We start from the raw sequence: 9,192 nt of genomic DNA on the forward strand, positions 1-9,192 counted from the left end.
ATTACTATTTCCCAGACACAGTACGGATACACAAAAATTTTAAAACATTTAAAATAGATGTCATATTGAACAGTTATAATTTCCAAACTATGCAAAATAAAAGGCTCTAAAAACATAAGGACGTAGTAGAGGAAACCAAAACCATATAGGAAAAGAAAGAGTTATACTTACCTCTTTTCTAGTGGAGTTGTCCCAATGATGCTTTCATTGTCTGTAGAAGAACTTGTATCCCAACACTTGTATCCCAACACTTTTGGAAATTCATCATAGTCCATTTCCAATGGTCTTGTGATGAAAAGAGCCATCTGTACCCAGAGAGAGGACTATGGGAACTGAGTGGGGATGACAACATAGTATTTTCTCTCTTGTTGTTTGCTTGCTTTTTGTTTTCTTTCTCATGTTTCCTTTTTTATCTGATTTTTCTTGTGCAGTATGATATTTGTGGAAATATGTAAAATTGCATATGTTCAATATATAGTGAATTATTTGCCACCTAGGGGAGGGAGTAGGGGAAGGGAGGGAAAAATTGGAATATAAGGTTTTACAAGAGTGAATGTTGAAAATTATCCCATGCATATGTTTTGAAAATAAAAAGCTTTAATAAAAAAAAATCCATCATAGTAAATGTTGGAGGGGATGTGGAAAAACTGGGACACTAATGCATTGTTAGTGAAGTTGTAAAATGATCCATCTACTCTGGAGGGCAATTTGGAACCATGCCCAAAGATATATACAACTGTGCTTACCCTTTAATCCAGGAAGTACCCCTACTGGGCCTGTATTCCAAAGAAATGGACTCACATGTTCGAACATGTTTGTAGCAGTTTTTTTGTCGTGGCAAAGAATTTGAAAATGAGTAGATGCCCAAAATTTGGGGAATAGTTGAATGGTATATGAAAGTAATGAATATTATTGTTCCAGAAAAAATTATGAACAAGCTGATTTTAAGAAAGGCCTGGAGAGATTTACATGAACTGATACTGAGCGAAACAAGCAGAACCAGGAATACATTGTACACAATAACAGTAAGACTGTGTGATGATCAACTATGACAGATTTGGTTCTTCTCAGTGTTTCAGTGATCCAAAACAATCATAATAAACTTTGGATGGAAAACACCATCTGAATGTAAATCAACATATGCTTTGTTCACTTTTTTTTTCCTTGTTGTTCTGAGCTTTCTCTCCCAATATGATATATATTGAAATCTGTAAAAAAAAAAATGTACATGTATAACTAAAAAATATGGTTTTTTACATGTAACTGGGGAAATAAAAATTTTAAAATAAAATAAAAATCCATCATAGGAGTCACCTGCATAATCCTACATGAAGAATAATAGTAGAATATTGATTTGTCCCAATATGGTCTTTCTTTGAGTTCCACTGAATATGGAGAGAAAATGAAATAATATATAATGCATGTTGACATAGTATTTATGATTAATAAATAATAATCATCATCTATATCAGGTTTTAAAGTCTGTAGAGTGTTTTCCATGCATGACCTCATTTGAGCCTTATCACAAGCTTGTAAGGTAGGTGTTGAAGTATCATTATCTTCATTTTTACAGATAAGGAAACTTAGGCCTAGAGATATTAAGTGAAATATCCAGTATCATATAACTAGTGTTTGAGACAGAATTAAACCCAAGTTATTCTAATTTTAGCCTGTTGCCCATCATATCGTGTTCCTTTTTCATTGTCCCCATTTTGTATCTGAGGAAACTGAGATGAAGTATTTTGCTCATAGTCATATAACTAATCTCAGAGGCAAGATTTGAACCCAGATTTTCTTAGTTAAGTGTCCACACTAACTCAGAAAATACTAGTCCCAAGGATTGGTGGCTGGAGCTTTTCTAAACTGGACTGGGAGAAAGCAGGTAAGAATTCTTTGTGTGGTCCACCACTTTTTTCACTTTCTTGTGACATAATAGCATATGCCCCCAATCACACAGAAACTCATTTCCCCAAACTCTACTCAGAGTTTAAATACCCTGATGTGCTAAGTGAGACAGCCTGCTTGGAGGATGTAGTTTTACCTTGTTCAGTGCCTAGCTTTTAATAATGAATGCTATACCACAGACAATATAAGCCTGGAGCAGAGATGGATCCTGAAGGATTAAAGCAGTTTAATGCAGAAAAAAAAAGCAGTTTATATTCAGAAGACTTGTGTTTAAATCCCACTTTTGATGCTTATGTGATTTAAAGAAGTTCTTTTTTAAATAATAGCTTTTTATTTTCAAAATATATGCAAAGATAGTTTTCAACATTCACCTTGTAAAAACTTTTCTCCTTCCCCCACTCCCTCCCCTAGACAGCAAGCAATTCAATATAGGTTAAACAAGTGCAATTCTTCTATACATATTTTCACATTTATTATGCTGCACAAGAAAAATCAGATCAAAAAGAAAGAAAACATGAAAAAGAAAACAAAAAGCAAGCAAACAACAACAAAAAAGGTAAAAACACTTTTTTGTGAAACACATTCAGTCTCTATAAGTCTTTTTTTCTTTGATTCAGATTGCTCTTTTCAGCACAAGACCATTGGAATTGGCCTGAATCTCTTAAAGAAGTCTTTTGATCTCAAATTTTTTATCTGTAAAATGAGAGAGATGAATTATATGACCTTGAAAGTCCTTTTAAAATTCTATATCAAAGATCTAAAATCAATTTTGCCTTTTCTTTAGTTTTCCACTATCCCTAATCTTAGGTTAGGATGAAGAGAATTCAGCCAGTTCATTCTATCTACTGGGCATCCCAGCAAAACCCTTGGCTTATCATGTATTTTCCTCTATCAGTGGGATTGGCTAGTGTAAGCATTCTGTCTCATAGATAGTAAAATTTAGGTTAACAGTTTGGGTTTTTGGGGTGTAAAAGCTAGAAGGGAACTTTGAGGTCATATAAGGCAATGTCCTCATTTTGAAGAGGAGGAAATACACTTGGTATGATAGAGGGATTCATTCTCATGAGTGGATGGGCCAGAAAGGTTTGTCTTTCAGGTCTTTGAACTTTATCAGAGATCAGAAACTTTAATCTCTGTTCCTTACCTTTTCTCTATCCCCTCTGTTCCTCTAGGTCGGGGTGGGGAACAATAGGCCCACTAGCCACATAAGGTCAATGAAATCATTTGGTCTGTCCCTGTAAAGGCAACCACAGGTGATGAACTGAAAGTTAGATACAACAAGCTCTCACTGCCTGAGTTCTAAAAGTTGATAATTTTGTATGGCTTGCAAATGATGTTATAACTATCCAAAATCCTTGGCAGGAAAAAGGTTCCCCACCGCTGCTCTAATTGAATAATAAGAATCAATCAAACAATAATTTATAAGCACCTTCAAGGTGCCAGGAACTGTCCTAAGTGCTGGAGTTATAAGGGCAGCAATGAAACAGTGCTTGCCCTCAAGCAGGTTATACTCTACAGTGTGCATAGCAATAAGTATTCACATATCGAAGAGGAGATACCTCCAAAGGAGGTATATTAAAATGCTGGTCTTCATCCCCAGCTAGGAAGATCTCAAAGAAGAAATATTCATTCTTTTATGACTATAGTAGATCAGTGAATCTCTAAAGAGCCTAAACCAGAGCTATAACTAAGGTAGAACAACTGGAGCTTTGTTCCACAATGCAAAAATCTATAAGGTTTTGATAGCCTTTATATTCCTTAAGCTTTTATAAACAGCTGTGCTTAGTTCAAACTAGTTAGGAAGAATAATTTGTTAAAATGGAATGCTTTTCTCTCCTTTTTTCTGTGTGAGGCCATTGTATTGCATGAGCGTTCCTCCCCTCCTCTTTAAAAAATGCTAGTGAGGATTATGTTTTTGTTTTTATTTTTGGACAGTCAGTGCACATTTATTAGGCACCTATGTGCAGATACCTGCATTAAAGTTGGAATGTCAAGAAGAAAGGGAATTTTTAGAAGTAATGACTAAGTACCAAATCTGAAGATCCAAAGGCTGAGTTTGTGTATCCCTAAGAGATTTCCTAGGACTTACAGCTTTGGTAGAAGGACACAATAGGAATAGGTAGACACTTCTTTCTATTGCAAAGAACTTAGTTAACCAAAGAACTTGGGGATGACCAATCAGGAGGTAACTATTGAACTGACTAAAAGTTATTTGACTCAAGGTATTTTTTAAAAAACAACACCCTAACATAATTTCTTCTTCTTTGTTTTGTTGTTCAATCAGTGTTAAATGGCTTGTCCAGGGTTACACAATTATTAAATGTCTGAGGCTGGATTTGAACTCAGGAAGTCTTAACTCCAGGCCTGGTGCTCTATTCACTATGGTGATCCCTAGCAGCCTCCCTTTAAACCAGAAGCTTTTTCTTGTCCATTGAACCAAGTGAAGACCAGACAGTTTGCAATGAAGATAGAGTAGCTCAGTATAGAGTTGTAGAAATGTTATATGTAGAGGGAGACTTGGGAATTTAAACCCAAATTTAAATTTAAATTTGGTTAAATTCTGATACTACCACGGACTTAAGCAAGTCATTTCACTTCTCTAGATCTGGGTTGAGTTACATGATTTCTAAGTTTTCCTTGGACTCTAAATTTCTGGCACTATAAAAATAAAAGAGAATTGGCTAAAATTCAGTGGAACAAAATTCTGAGGAACTTAACTTGCTTATTGAATGAGGCAGGTCTTATGCACAAAAAAAAATTCTGTATGTAGAAATGTATAGATGAACCAACTCAATCAATCAATAAGTATTTTTTAAGAGCCTACTATGTGCTGAGCACTGTATTATACAATGACAAAAATTCCTTAAAGGAGCTTATATTCTTTTGGGGAGACATATATGATATAATATGTTCAGTATAACAAATGTCTTTATTTATATGATAATGTCATATTATATCACATCATATAATGCTATATTTATATGATAATGTCATATTATACTATATTATATAATGCCATGTATAATAATTGTTACATAATGACTTGAGAACTAGACTGGGGAGACTGCAATTCAAATCTTGACTCTGAAACTTACTAGCTGAGTGATTCCATTGAAGTCACCTTTGAAATGAAGTCACTTAACTTCTCTGGGCTTCTGTTTCTTCATCTATTAAATAAGAAAGCTGGATTTTTATCTTCTAAAGTTTCCATTTTAGGTTTATAATTACCTGTAGTAATAATAGTATATATACCTCTAGTTATATGAAAAAATGGTCTAAGTCACTGTTGATTAGAGAAATGCAAATTAAAACAATTCTGAGGTACCTTCTAACAACAATCAGATTGGCCAATGTGACAGAAAAACAAAATGATAAATATTGGAGGGGACATAAGAAAATTGGGGGCACTAATGCATTGTTCGTGGAATTGTGGACTGATCCAACTTTTCTGGAGAGCAATTTGGAACTTTGCCTGAAGAGTTATAAAACTGCATACTCTTTGATCCAACAATACCATTACTTGGCCTGTATCCCAAAGAAATTTTTAAAAGGAAAGAGGACCTATATTAAAAAAATATTCATAGCAGCTTTTTTATGATGGCAAAGAATATGAAATTAAGGGGATGTCCTCAAATTGGGGAATGACTGAACAAGTTGTGGTATATGCCTGTAATGTAATACTATTATGCAAAAAGAAATGATGAGGAAAGTCATTTCAGAAAAACCTGAGAAGATTTACATGAATTGATGGCAAATCATCATGAACAGAACCAGGAGAACATGGTACACAATTTTAGCAACATTGTGAGATGATCAACTATGATAGATTTAGCTCTTCTCAACAATACAATGATCCAAGATAATTCCATAATTCCAAAAGCCATGATGGAAAGTGCTATCTACATCCAAAGATAGAACTATGGAATCTGAATGAACATCAAAGCATATTATTTTCACTTTTTTGTTCTTTTTTTCTTGCAATTTTTCCCTTTTTTTTGGGGGGGGGGGAATTCTTTCACAATATGGTTAATGTAAAAATATGTTTAATGTAATTGTACATATATAACTTATAACATTGTTTGCTAGGAGAAAGGGAGAAAATTTTGGAACTCAAAATCTTACAAAAATGAGTATTGAAAAGTATTTTTACATGTAATTGGAAAAAATAAAATAAAATACATCATCACAAAAAAAAAATAAAGAAAATTTTGAATTCCAAGTTCTCTTCCTTTCTCTTTATCCTTATCATTGAGAAGGCAAGCAATTTGATATAGATTATACATATGCAATCATGTAAAACATAGTTCTATATTATTCATGTTGTGAAAGAAAGCACAGGACAAAAAAAATCCCAAGAAAAATGTAAACAGTTTTTTTTTTAAAGTATGCTCTTTCTCTGGAGTTGAATAGTAATTTTTTTTTAAATGATGAATCCCTTGTCATTGTCTTGGATCATTATATTGATATGAATAGCTAAGTCTTTCACAATTGATCATATTTATAATATTGCTATTATTGTATGTAATGTTCTTTTTTTTCCTGCAAGGGAGTTGGGGTCAAGTGACTTGCCCAGGGTCACACAGCTAGTAAGTGTGAGGGCATATTTGAACTCACATCCTCCTGACTCCAGGGCCAGTGTTCTATCCACTGTGCCATCTAGCTGTCCCATACTGTGTATAATGTTCTCCTGATTCTTCTCACTTTGCTTTGCATCAGTTCATTCAAATTTTTCCAAGTTTTTCTGACAGTATCCTTTGTTATTTCTTATCCAATAGTGTTTCTTTACAATTATATATCACAACTTATTGAACTATTCCCCAATTGATGGGTATTCTCTCAATTTCTAATTCTTTGCCACCAAAAAAGAGGTCCTTTCCCTTTTTGTTATATATCTCTTTGGAATACAGAGCTAATATTAATATTGTTGGTTTTAAAAATATGCATGGTTTTATAGCCCTTTGAGAGTGCAGTTCTAATTGCTCTCCAGAAGTTGAATTAGTTCACAATTCCACCAACAGTACATTAGTGTCTCATCGATTTATAATTCTATAAATAACAAGTGTTGGCATTTCCTAAAACCATAGGTCCATTTGAATCTTTTACTCTAAACTCTTTTCCCCATCTCTCCTTCATGGCTAGTCTCCTAATATCTAGAAATGACTGATCTCCCATGGAAAGCAGCAAAAACCAAGTGAAAGCTATAAACCCCAAGGGAGGGAGAAGCATCTGCTGGGGAATTATAATGTAAATGTGGCCAAGGTTACAAATTACAGGGATAGAAAACAGACTAGTGTTTGGGATGGATAAAAATAGCCCTCTGATTAGGGTGTTTACAACTTCATTTAGAGAGCTATTGGGAAATATGAGGAAGTTACAAATTTGTCCTTAACTGGGAATGGGCAACACCCGTACCACAGGAAGAAGTTCCCATCCCTTTAGCTTAGAGCATCTGCTGCCAAAGGTCACAGGCCCTTCTGTGTGCATTTCTATTTGAACCAAATGAGCTTGAGGCCCTCTGTCCATAACCAAAAACTCCCCCTCCCAATCTAGGTCATTGGCACTGGCAACTGGTCGTTTTGGTCAAGCTAGCAGATAACCACTTGCTTTGGAAGATTTGTGTCTCTTTATTTGTCTTACTATCCTAGAGAATTTCCTGTGCTTATTTTTGTTTGCTTTTTAATGATCCTCAAGGTTTCTCATAATAAAAAATGAATCCTGCATGTGGAAATGTCATGTACAATCAGTCTGACATAGTAAATTCTTTTTGATTACTGTAATGATGAATACCCACTCTTTAGGGTGACCATACTTGGAATTTTTGTTTCTACCCATCCAATGACAACTTCCATGTCCCCAGAGATGACCCAAAGAGTGGCTGGTCTTCACTGGCTCAATGGTAGTCTATAGGTCTTTACTTGGAATAACTCAAGGATTTATGGTTGGTGCTCTATTGTTTCTTTTATCAATGATCAGATAAAGTCATTAGTAGATCATAGGGTCATAGATTTTGAACTGAGAGTACCTCCCAACTTGTCTAGTTTAACCCTCTTCATTTTATGAATGAGGAAACTAAATCCATGAGAATTTAAGTGCTCCAGATCATGCAGAGGGGTAGGATTTGAACCCATGTCACTTGAATCCAAATTCAATATGGCACGAAGGTGTGACGTGATTATCACAGTTCAGATGGCACAAATCAGAGGACAGTCAAAATTAAAAAGTGACCTAATAGGCTAGAATATCACACTTCATCTACTAAAATGAAGTGTAATAGGGATGAATAAAGTCATCAGCCTTTGAGAATTGGAAGGTATGTCAGGAGTCATCTAGGCCAAACTATACTCAAATGTGAATTGCCACAATCACATAGCTGTTGAGTGGACATCTAGTCACTGTTCATAGACCTTCAATGAAGGGGAACATTTTTACTCTTCTATCTTTATCAACACACACACACACACACACACACACTCCCAGCATCCCACTCCAAGTCATGATAACTTTAATTTTTGATAAGTTATTCCTTATATTCCTGAATATATTTCCTTGTTCCACCCTTAGTTCCAAGTTCTACCCATTGGAGCCCAGCAAATTGCTCCCTGTGACATCCCTATAAAATACTTAAAAGTATCATATTCTTTCTAAGTGCTTTCCAAATTTCCTCATCCCATCCTCAAATGTCATGGTTTTTATGACTGTTCACCATATTGGTTGCCTTCCCCTGGATGATTTTCCCCCACAATTAATCAGTGTCCTTATCAGTTTCCTAATCTGTAGAACCTATAACTATAACATAACACAATGCTTCATCTGTGCTCTGACCAGGGCAGAGTACATCAGTTCCATCTCAGGAAACTATCCCTTTCTTAATGCAGCACTAGATCTTATTAGCCTCTTTGGTCTCATCCTGTTCCTCTTTGCTCAATTATTCCCTGGATCTCTCCTCCTGGAGACCAACGATCTTGTTTCTTTGATTATGATACCCCCCACACAGAACTTTTATTTTCTCATCCTGTGGCTCATTCCCTGATTCTTAACACCCTCATCAGACTTACCCCATTCTGAAAAAAACAAAACCAGAAATCCTCTCACTAGACCCTTAAGCTATCATTTTATTGCTCTTTTCCCTTTCATCTTCAAACTCTGGTTAAAGGTATCTAAACTCACTGGATTCCATTTTCTCATCTCCCACTAATACATCACCACCTTGAAATCTGGCTTCTGGCACTTCCGGATTAAAATTGTTTTATTCAAGATTGCCAAAGCTCTTTTTACAGTTAAATGCAA

The sequence above is a fragment of the Sminthopsis crassicaudata genome, chromosome 2 (genome assembly GCF_048593235.1).
Source record: "Sminthopsis crassicaudata isolate SCR6 chromosome 2, ASM4859323v1, whole genome shotgun sequence".
NCBI lineage: Eukaryota > Metazoa > Chordata > Mammalia > Dasyuromorphia > Dasyuridae > Sminthopsis > Sminthopsis crassicaudata.